Genomic DNA, 10,821 nt, shown 5'->3' with positions numbered 1-10,821 from the left:
AGCGTTTGGCCCGGCATTCATTCCTCTTCCCTGGAGGCCCTGGGGAAGCACCTGCCCAATCCTGGTGCCACAGATGGCCAATCCATGGGATGGCGAGGGCCTGACCCTAGCTACCACAGCATGCACACTTCATGCCCGGAGGGCCTGGCCCTAGCTACCACAGCATGCACACTTCATGCCCGAGCTGATGCCCACAGCGTGCTACCTCTCTGGAAGCCTCTGTTCCAGACCTTCTCCTGGTTGCAGCATCCGCAACACTTGGCTCCCTCGGGGGCCACCCTCTCCGTTGTTTAGAGGTCCAGGTATGGGCATCTCTGCTCCTGTAGCCTGCCCTTCCTTGTGCTCTGCTGCCGTGTGCCAGCCTGCCTAACACCTTAACACGTGGAACCAGGCTTTTGGAACTGGCAGCTTTTGGCCACTGGGGCAGGTGCCCAAGAGCAGGACATTTTGACACCTAGACTACGACTCCCTCCACAGATCCTGTCCCCAGATGAAGTTCCCGCTCTGAGATTCAAGTCTTGTTAGGCCAAGTCCTGGCAGGAATCCCAACACCTTGGGTCCCCACCCCCCACTGGGGCATCCCACTCTACAGTAAGCACCCGGGGTAAGCATATTTGTGGGGCAGGAGAGGGCTCGCCGTCATTCCATTGCCTTCCTTGGGTCAGTGATGAGAACTCATATTGTCTCGAAGAGAGATGATGACCTAAAAATCATGCTCAATAGGATTACGCTGAGGCCCAATGGAGGGACCATCTCGGAGTCAGCATCCTGAGGATGCTCAGGGCCCTGGGGAAGTGCTGCAGTTTGGGGCTTGAAGTGACCAATCCCTCATGACTCCCTGCTTTGACTGTGGCCTGACTGTGGGCCTCCAGTTGCCCAAGAGGTGCTCGGGCCTTCGGCCTTGCCTGCCGACCCATTCCCCCTCCCAGGACGCCTTCGGAGGAGCCATTGCTTAGCAACCCTGGTCTCTTTGTGTCTTTCAGTGGGCCTTAGTGGCCAGGGTCTCGGTGTAGCCACAAACACGGCAGATAAGTGAAGCCACTAGGCTTCGAGGGAGGCCATAGACACTGTCCAGAGTGGGTGTGGGAGGGCTGTGTCTGGAGGTGGCCACGTGAGGGTTGGGTTGGGAAACCTGGACAGCCAGAGAGCATGGATTTCCCCACTGAAGGTCTGTGTTTGGGCCATGCCAGGTGCAGGGGAATCAAAAGATTGGTCAGGTCCCTGACAAGGACCGGAAAGTGCAGGGACGCTGTTGTCAGCCAACAATCAGCTAAGGGAGCTCGCTGCTTCATGGTGTGCCCCATGTGTCTATCCAGATGGTGGATATAGGCCCCTTGGGGCCACTGGCAGTTGTCCCCCTCAGACCTGGGGTGTTCATGAAGCCCTGGACCTTGGCAAGTTGCCCTGGGCTGGAGAGCCCAGAGCTGCTGTCACATGCAACCGACTCCCAAGGAGCTTGGGCCCCCTCGGGGCAACTGGGGTGTTCCCCTCTCCAATCCCTTGGGTCACCGAGACAGGAAGGGCCAATCTGGCCTGGGAGGGTAATCTTGAATCCCTGGGCACAACAGGTGATGTCCTTGGGCCTATCATCGGGGCATTCTAGATCTAAGGCTGTGATCCTGGTGATGAGGCCCAGCAGGTGCAGGGAAAGGCTCCCCGTGCATGGCGGGAATGGGTAGCATGCCTGGTTGTGAGCATGCTGTTAGCTCAGCATCCATTCCTCTGCCCTCAGGATCCTGAGAGCCGTGGGTCCCCTTGTCCTCAAGGGCACCAGCTCAACTCCGGGTGTCAGGGATGGCCAATCCGTGGGAGGGCGAGGGCCTGACTGTACATACCAGGGCACCCACCCTTCATGCCTGGCCCAGAGTCCACAGCGTGCTACTTCTCAGGAAGCCTGTATGCTGGGCCTTCTGGGGAGCAGCATGAGCAAAGCTTGGCTCTCATGAGGGCCACGCTCTCTGTTGTTTTGTGGTCAAGGTATGGGCATTTCTGCTCCTGTAGCCTGCCCCTTCCGTGCAATCCCCCACCGTATGCCAGTCGGCCTTACACCTTGCCATGCAATGCCAGGCTTTCTGGACTGGCAGCTCTTGGCTACGATGGCAGGTGCCCCAGAGTAGTGCATTTTGACACCTCGCCTACCCTTCTCTCCCCAGATCCTGTTGCCAGATGAAGATCCCGCCCTGAGGGCCAAGTCTTGCTAGATCCAGGCACTGCAAGATGCCCAATGTCTTGTGCCCCCACCCCTCCCGCTGGACATCCCACTCTGCAGTAAGCATCCCTGCTAAGCAGGTTCAGGGGACAGGAGAGCATCCCACGTCACCACTGCCTTCCTTGGGTCAATGATGAGAACTCATAATGTCTCGAAGAGAGATGATGACCTAAAAATCATGCTCAATAGGATTACGCTGAGGCCCAATGGAGGGGATCTGGATGGGGTCAGCATCCCAAGGATGCTCGGGGCCCTGGTCGAGGGCTTCAGATTGGGGCTTAAGGCAAACATTCCCTCAAGGCTCCCCACTGTGGCTTTGAACTGACTGTGGGCTTCCAGGTGCCCACAAGTGGATCAAGCCTTCGGTCTTGCCTGCCGACCCATTCTTCCTCCAAGGACGCCTCCTGAAGAGCCATTGCTTTGCAACCTTGATCTCCTTTTGTCTTTCAGAGGACCATTGTGGCCAGTGTCTCTGTGCAGCCACAACCATGGCAAGTGAGTGGAAGCCACTGCACTTGGAGGGAGGCCGCACATGTCATTGGGGTGGGTCATGAGGGAATATGGCTGAGAGCCCAGGATGTCTGGAGAGGGTGGACTTCCCCCTTGATTATCCACCCTTGAGCCATCCCACATGCAGGAGAAATGAAAGATGGGCTGGGTCCCTTACAAGGACTAGAAAATGCAGGGATGCTGCCATCACCCAGTTCAGCTGAGGGATCTTGCTACTTCATGGTGTTCCCCATGGCCCCATCCTGATGGTGGACATGGGCCCTTTGGGACCACTGGCGGCTGTCCCCCTCAGCCCTCGGTGTTTGCTGAAGCTCTGGCACTTGGCAAGGTGCCCCGGGCGGAACAGCCCAGAGTTTCTTTTGCATGCACCTGACTCCCAAGGAGTTTGGGCCCCCTCAGGAAAACGGGGAGCTCCCCTACTCGATCCCTTGGGCTACCGAGACAGCAAGGGCCCACTGGGTCTAGGAGGGGAATCTCAAGACCCTGGGCACAACAGGCGATGGCCCTGGGGTTCTGGCCCTGACACTCTAGACTTAATGGAATTATCCAGGGGAAGAGGCTCAGCAGATGCAGGGAGAGGCCTCCCCCCTTTGAGTGGCGGGCAGTGCACTACATGCCTTGGTTGCGTGCATGTGTTTGGCGCAGCATCCATTCCTCTACCCTGGGGACCCTGGGGGCCATGGCTTCCCATGTTTTAAGGGCACCTGCCCTCAAGGGAGTCCCAGATGGCCAATCTGTGGGAAGGTGAGGCCTTGGCCCTCCCTACCAGGACAAGCTCCCTGCATGCCATGCCTCTCTCCCAAACCGTGCTGCCTTTCAGGTAGCCTGTGTGCCGGCCCTTCTCCTGGGCAGCCTCAGCAAGGCTCGGCTCCCTCGGGGTCCATGCTCTCTGTTGTTTCAGGGTCCAGGTATGGGCATCTCGGCTCCTGTAGCCTGCCCCTTTCTTGTGGTTCCCACCATGTGACGGCTGGCCTGAAGCCTTGCCAGGCAGTGCCACGATTTGGGACTGGCATCTCTTGGCCGCAGGGGTAGGTGCCCCAGAGAATGGCTTTTTGACACCAGGCCTACCCTCTCTCCACAGATCATGTACCCAGACAAGGATCCTGCCCTGAGGGCCAAATCTTCTTAGGCCCAGCCCTGGCAACAGGCCCAACGTCGTCTGCCCTGACACCCTCAAGGGTAATCCACTCTACAGTAACCTCCCCGGTAAGCGGATTCAGGGTACAAGATAGTGGCTGCCTGCGTTGCTACTGCCTTCCTTGGGTCAATGATGAGAACTCATATTGTCTTGAAGAGAGATGATGACCTATAAAAATCATGCTCAATAGGATTACACTGAGGCCCGTTGGCAGGGTCCATCCCAAGTTCAGCATCCTGAGAATGATCAGGGCCCTGGGGGAGTGCTGCTGTTTGGGGCTCGAGGTGACTGATCCCTCGGGGGTCCCTGCTGTGGCTATGGCCTGACTGTGGGCCTCCAGTGCCCAAAGATGCTCAGGCTTTCAGCCTTGCCTGCTGACTTACTCCTCCTACCAGGACACCTCCAAGGAGAATCATTGCTTAGCAATCCTGGACTCATTGTGTTTCTGCGGTCTGTGGTGGCCAGGGTCTCCATGTGGCCTCAACCAATGCAGGCGATTGGAAGGCACTGAGCTTGGAGGGAGGCCGAGAAGCCATAGGGGTGGGCTTGGGAGACTGGTATCTGGGTAGCGACTGCATGGGCTTTGGGCTGGTAGCCCTGGATTTACGGAGACGGTGGACTTACATCTTGAAAGTCCACCATTAGGTCATCCTCCCTGCAGGGGGAGGGAAAGTTTAGCCATGTCCCTGACAAGGACAGGAAAGAGTGCAGGGACACTGCCATCAGCCCTTGTTCATCTGAGGGCTCATGCTGCTTCATGTTGTGACGCATTGGCCTGTCCAGATGGTGGACGTGGGCCCATTGGGCCACTGGCAGATGTCCCTCTCGGCCCTGGGCTGTTCCTGAAGCCCTGGCCCTTGCCAAGATGACCCAGGTGGGCCAGCCCAGAGCTTCTGTTGCACGCACCCAACTCCCAAGGTGCTTGGGCCTCCTCGGACCAGGTGGGGAGATCTCCTTCCTGATCCCTTGGTCTGTCAAGACAGAAAGGGCCCACCAGGCCAAAGAGGGGAATCCTGAGTTCCTGGGTGCAACAGACGATAATGCTGGGTCTCATGCAGCGGCACTCTAGACCTGAGGTAGTGATCCCAGGAAGAGGCCCAGCAGGTACAGGGAGAAGGACCCCCTGCAAGGGAGGCAGTGGGCAGCATGACCTGGTTGCATGCATGCAGTTAGCCCGGTTATCCATTCCTCTGCCCTGGGGCCCCAGGGGGCTGTGGCTCTCCATGTCCTTGAGGGCACATGCCAGGCTTGGGGTGCAACAGATGGCCAATCCATGGGAGGGCGAGGGCCTGGACCTACCTACCAGGGCACGCACCCTTCACAACCAGCCCCCATGCTAGCTTTCAGGAAGCGTGTGTGCTGTGCCTTCTTCTGGGGGGCAGCATCAAAAAGGCTTGGCTCCTTCAGGGGCCATGCTCTCCGTTTTTGGGCGGCCCTGGTATGGGCATCTCTGCTCCTATAGCCTGCCCCTTCCTTGGAGTCACCCACTATGTGCCGGCTGGCCTAAAGCCTTGCCACGGGGCGCCAGGCTTTCGGGACTGGCACTTCTTGGTTGCAGGGGCAGGTGCCACGCAGCAGGGCGTACTGACACCTGGCTTACCCCTCTCTCCCCAGATCATGTCCCCAGACGAAGATTCTGACCTGAGGCCACGTCTTTTAAGCCCAGACCCTGCAAGAGGCACAAAGTCTTGTGACTCTGTTCCCCCCAGGGCATCCTGCTCTACAGTAAGCACCACAGAAAGCAGTTTCAGGGGACGGCATGACTGCCTATGTCATCAGTGCCTTGCTTGGGTCAATTATGAGAACTCATATAGTCTCGAAGAGAGATGATGACCTAAAAATCATGTTCAATAGGAGTATGCTGAGGCCCAATGGAGGGTACCATGATGGGGAAAAATGCCAAGGTTGCTTGGGGTCCTGGGAGAGCGCTGTAGTTTGGGGCTTGAGGCAACGGATCCCTCGAAGTTCCCCACTGTGGCTGTGACCTTTCTGTTGGCCTTCAAGTGCCCAAAGGGCCTCAGGCCTTCGACCTTCCCTGCTGACCCATTCCTCCTCCCGGGACACCTCCTGGGGTGCCATTGCTTAGCACCTGGTTCTCCTTGTGCCTTTTAGTGGGCCATGGTAGCCAGGGTCTCTGCACGGCCTCAAACATAGCAGGTGAGTGGAAGCCACTGGGCTTGGAGGGAAGCGGCAGATGCCGTTGGGGTGGGTTCTGTTGGCCCATGTCTGGATGACGGCTGCATGGACATCAGAATGGGAGCCCTGGATATCTGTAAAGGGTGGACTTCCCCCTTGAAAGTCCACCCTTGGACCATCTCATGTGTAGGGGAAGGAAAAGTTTGCACGGTTCCCTGACAAACTGGAAAGTGTAAGGGGGCCAATGTCAGCCCACGTTCAGCTGATGGCTCCTGCTGCTACATGATGTGCCCCATGGGCCCATCCAGATGGTGGACGTGGGCCCCTTGAGCCACTGGCATCTGTCCACCTGGGCCCTGAGCTGTTCCTGAAGCACTGGCCCTGCCCTACCTGCCAGGGAACGCACACTTCATGTCCGGCCCCCCACCCACAGGGTGTTACCTCTCCAGAAGCCTGTGTGCCAGGCCTTCTCCTGGGTGGCAGCAACAGCTAGGTTCGGCTCCCTTGGGGGCCACACTCTCCTTGGGTTCAGGGTCCAGGTATGGGCATCTCTGCTCCTTAACCTGCCCCTTCTTTGCGGTCCCCCGATGTGTGCTGGCAATCCTCACAACTTGCCATGCAGCAAGTCTTTGCAGACTGGCAGCACTTGGCATGCAAGGAGCCCAATGTCTCTTGCCCCCATCCCCGATATTTGACAGTTGGCCCACCCTTCCCTCCCCAGATGCCATCACCAGATGAAGATCCCACCCTGGAATCCAAGTCTTGCTAGGCCAAGCCCTGGCAAAAGGCCCAACATCTTGTGCCATCGCCCCCTTCCTAGGGCATCCTGTTCTACAGTAAACTCCCTGGGTAAGCCAGTTCAGGGGATAGGAGAGTGCCTGCCTGCATCACCATTGCCTTGCTTGGGTCAATGATGAGAAATCATATTGTCTTGAAGAGAGATGATGACCTAAAAATCATGCTCACTAGGATTACACTGAGGCCCAATGGAGGGGACCATCCCTGGTTCAGCATCCAGAAGATGCTCGCGGCCCTGGTGGAGAGCTGCTGTTTGGGGCTTATAGCAACTGTTCCCTCGAGGCTCCCTGCTGTGGCTGTGGTGTGACTGTTGGCCTCCAGGTGCCAAAGAGGTGCTCAGGCCTTCTGCCTTGCCTGCCACCTCATTCCCCCTCCCAGGATGCCTCCCAGGGAGACATTGCCTAACAACCCTGGTCCCTTGTGTCTTTCAGTGGGCTGTGGTGGCCAGGGTATCCATGTGGCCTCAACCACGGCAGATGAGTGGAAGCCACTGGGCTTGCAGGGAGGCCGCAGATGCCATCGGGGTGGTTCAGGAGATCTGTGTCTGGGAGGCGGCCCCATGGCCATCGGGCCATGAGCCCTGGATGTCTGGAGAGGATGGACTTACCCCTTAAAGGTGCCGCCTTGGGCCATCCCACGTGCAGGGGTAGTGAAATGTTGGCTGGGTCCCTGACAAGGACCAGAAAGTACAGGGACGCCACCATCAGCCCAAGTTCAGCTGAGGGCTCTTGCTGCTTCATGGTGTGCCTCATTTCCCATCCAGATGGTGCTTTAGCCCCATGGGGCCACTGGTAGCTGTCCCTCTTGTCCCTGGGGTGTTCCTGAAGCCTCGACCCTTGGCAAGGTGTCCCATGGAGGAGAACCCAGAGCTACTGTCGTGTGGGACCAACTCTCAAGGAGCTTGGTCTCCTTCAGGGCAGCTGGAGAGCACCCTCCTCAATCCCTTAGGCTGCTGAAGCAGGAAAGACTTACCGGCCTTGGAGGGGAATCTCGAGTCCCTGGGCACAAAGGCGATGGCCCTGCACCTATTGTCCTGGCACTCTAGACCTGAGGGAGTGTTCCAGAAGAGGCCCAGCAGGTGCAGGGAGAGAGTTATCTTGCACAGCGGGCAGTGGGAGGCATGCCTTGGTTGAGTGCATGCGGGTGGCCCGGCATCCATTCCTCTACCTTAAGGACCCTGGGGGCCGTGGCTCCCCGTGTCTTTGAGGGCACCTGCCCAGCTCCAGGTGTAACAGATGGCCAATCCGTGGGAGGGCAGGGGCTTGGCCCTACCTACCTGGGTACTCACCCTTCACACTGGTTCCAGCCCCCACAGCATGCTACCTCTCAGGAAGCCTGTGTGCTGGTCCTTTTTGGGGGGCAGTATCAACAAGAATCTTCTCCCTCAGAGGCCACACTCTCCATTGTTTCAGGTCCATGTATGGGCATCTCTGCTACTGTAGCCTGCCCTTTCCTTGTGATCCCCCCACCATCTGCCGGCTAGCCTCAAGCCTTGCCACGCACTGCCACAGTATCGGACTGTCAGCTCTTGGCTGCAGGGACAGTGCCCCAGTGCAGGATGTTTTGTCACCAGGCTTACCCCTCTCTGCCCAGATCCTGTCCCAGATGATGATCCTGGTCTGAGGGTCAAGTCTTGCTACACCCTGCAACTGCAAGGAGCCCAACGTCTCTTGCCCCCATCCCTGCTCATCCAGGGCATCCTTCTCTAAGTAAGCACCCCATAAGCATGTTTAGGGGATGGGAGAATGCCTGCCCGTGTCACCATTGCCTTGCCTGGGTCAATGATGAGAACTCATATTGTCCCGAAGATAGATGATGACCTAAGAATCATGCTTAATAGTATTATGCTGAGTTCCAGGGGAGGGGACCATTCCCAGGTCAGTATCCTCAGGATGCTCAGGGCCCTGGGAAGCACTGCAGCTTGGGGCGTGAGGCGACTGATCCCTCAAGGCTCCCCCCTTTGGCTGTGGCCTGACTATGGGCCTCTGGGAGCCCAAAGGGGTTAAGGCCTTCAGCCTTGCCTGGTGACTCATTCACCCTCCCAGGCTGCCTCCCAGGAACCCATTGCTTATCAACCCTTGTCTCTTTGTGTCTCTCAGCAGGCCATGCTGGCCAGGGTCTCAGCGCAACCTCAAACATGTAGGTGAGTGGAAGCCCCTATGTGTGGAAGGAGGCTGTAGATGCCTTCATGGTGGGTTCGGTAGGCCCATGTCTGGGAGGTGGCCACTTGGGCGTCAGACCGGGAGCCCTGGATGTCTGCAGATGGTGGACTTCTCCGTTGAATGTCCACCATTGGACCATCCCACATGCAGGGGAAGCTAAATGTTGTCAGGGTCCCTGACAAGGACCAGAAAGTGCAGGGACACCATTGTCAGCCCACATTCAGCTGAGGGACCTTGCTGCTTCACGGTGTCCCCCATGGGACCATCCAGATGGTGGACGTGTCCCCCTTGCAGGCCATGGGAGACATGACTGTCTCCCATGGCCCTGGGCTGTTCCTGAAGCTCTGGCCCTTGGTAAAGTGTACCAGGCTGGAGAGCTCAGTTCTCCTTTTGCGTACTTCAGCTCCCAAGGGGGCAGCTGGGGAGGTCCCCTCCCCAATCCCTTTAGCTGCTGAGACAGGAAGGGCCCACCAGTCCTAGGAGGGGAATCTCGAGTCCCTGGGTGCAACAGGCGAGAGCCTGGACCTCTCATGGTGGTATTCTAGACCTGAGGTATTGATCATAGGGAAGAGGCCCAGCAGGTGCAGGAAGACGCCCCCCTTGTACAGAGGACAGGGGACGGCATGTCTTGGTTGCATGCACGCTTTGTTGGCCCAGCATCCATTCCTCTGGCCTGAGGGCCCTGGGGATGGTAGTTCCCCATGTCCTCAAGAGCACTTGACTTCCTCTGGGTAACACAGATGGCCAACGGTGGGAGGGCAAGGGCCTGCCCTACCTACCAGGGCACGCACTCTTCACGCCAGGCTGCATGCCCACCATGTTTTACATCTTAGGAAGTCTATGGGCCGAGCCTTCTCCTGGGGGCCAGCATCAGCAAGGTTTGGCTCCCTTGGCGGCCACATTCTCCTTTGTTTCAGGGTCCAGGTATGGGCATCTCTGCTCCTGTAGGCTACCCCTTCCTTGGGTTCCTCCGCAATGTGCCGGGCGGCCTCATGCCTTGCCACACATTGCCAGGATTCTGGGAGTGGCAGCTCTTGGCCACGGGGGCAGGTACCCCAGAGCAGGGCGTTTTGAGAGCTGGCCTACGCCTCTCTCCCCAGAGTGTGTCCCCAATTGAAGATCTTGCCCTGAGGGCCAAGTATTGCTAGGCCCAGCGCCAGCAAGAGTCCCAAAGTCTCATGCCTCTGCACGCCCCAAGGGTAACCTGCTCTACAGTAGGTACCCCTGATGAGCAGTTTCAGGGAATGGAGAGCGCCCACTCGGGTCACCACTGCCTTCCTTGGGTCAATGATGAGAACTCATATTGTCTCAAAGAGAGATAATGACCTAAAAATCATGCTCAATAGGATTACGCTGAGGCCTAATGGAGGGGTTAACCCAGGATCAGCATTCCAATGATGCTAGGGGCCCAGGGGGACTGCTGCAGTTTGGGGCTTGAAGCGACCAATCCCTTGAAGCTCCCCGCATTTGTTGTGCCTTACTGTAAACCTCAAGGTGCCCACGAGGGAATCAAGCCTTCGGCCTTTGGCCTAGCCTGCCGACCCATTCCCCCTCCTAGGACTTGGGCTAGGCTTAGCAACCCTGGACTCCTTGTGTCTTTCACTGGGCCATGGTGGCCAGGGTCTCAGCATGTCCTCAAACATGGCAGGTGATTGGAAGCCACTGGCTTGGTGGGAGGTCTCAGACACCATCGGAGTGGTTTTGGGAGGCCGAGTCTAGGTGGCGGCTGCATGGGCATCGGGCTGGGAGCCCTGGATGTCAGGAGAGGGAGGACTTCCCCCTCGAAGGTCCGCCCTTGGATCATTCCACGTGCAGGGAAAGTGAAAGGTTGGCCGGGTCCCTGACAAGGACTGGAAAGTGCAGGGACA

The 10,821-nt window shown here is 57.9% G+C and overlaps 7 non-coding genes across 7 annotated transcripts; all 7 read left to right on the top strand.

Annotated features, from left to right (window-relative positions):
* The first annotated feature begins 658 nt into the window (after window positions 1–658).
* LOC112819026 (small nucleolar RNA SNORD115) lies at window positions 659–739 on the top strand. Its single transcript, XR_003206742.1, has one exon. It is a non-coding gene; the product is annotated as a small nucleolar RNA SNORD115 (small nucleolar RNA).
* A 1,594-nt stretch (window positions 740–2,333) lies between these two features.
* Window positions 2,334–2,414, top strand: LOC112819022 (small nucleolar RNA SNORD115). Its single transcript, XR_003206739.1, has one exon. It is a non-coding gene; the product is annotated as a small nucleolar RNA SNORD115 (small nucleolar RNA).
* A 1,566-nt stretch (window positions 2,415–3,980) lies between these two features.
* On the top strand, window positions 3,981–4,063 carry LOC112819028 (small nucleolar RNA SNORD115). The gene has a single exon (XR_003206744.1). It is a non-coding gene; the product is annotated as a small nucleolar RNA SNORD115 (small nucleolar RNA).
* Window positions 4,064–5,646: 1,583 nt separating this feature from the next.
* Window positions 5,647–5,727, top strand: LOC112819023 (small nucleolar RNA SNORD115). The gene has a single exon (XR_003206740.1). It is a non-coding gene; the product is annotated as a small nucleolar RNA SNORD115 (small nucleolar RNA).
* A 1,170-nt stretch (window positions 5,728–6,897) lies between these two features.
* On the top strand, window positions 6,898–6,978 carry LOC112819027 (small nucleolar RNA SNORD115). The gene has a single exon (XR_003206743.1). It is a non-coding gene; the product is annotated as a small nucleolar RNA SNORD115 (small nucleolar RNA).
* Window positions 6,979–8,566: 1,588 nt separating this feature from the next.
* Window positions 8,567–8,647, top strand: LOC112819025 (small nucleolar RNA SNORD115). The gene has a single exon (XR_003206741.1). It is a non-coding gene; the product is annotated as a small nucleolar RNA SNORD115 (small nucleolar RNA).
* Window positions 8,648–10,234: 1,587 nt separating this feature from the next.
* On the top strand, window positions 10,235–10,315 carry LOC112819029 (small nucleolar RNA SNORD115). Its single transcript, XR_003206746.1, has one exon. It is a non-coding gene; the product is annotated as a small nucleolar RNA SNORD115 (small nucleolar RNA).
* Window positions 10,316–10,821: the final 506 nt, after the last annotated feature.

The sequence above is a fragment of the Callorhinus ursinus genome, unplaced genomic scaffold (assembly GCF_003265705.2).
Source record: "Callorhinus ursinus isolate GAN/ISIS: 27379988/994484 unplaced genomic scaffold, GSC_fseal_2.0 scaffold1517, whole genome shotgun sequence".
NCBI lineage: Eukaryota > Metazoa > Chordata > Mammalia > Carnivora > Otariidae > Callorhinus > Callorhinus ursinus.
The sequence above is the reverse complement of the archived record's forward strand: the minus strand, read 5'-3'. Positions and strand labels throughout refer to the sequence as shown.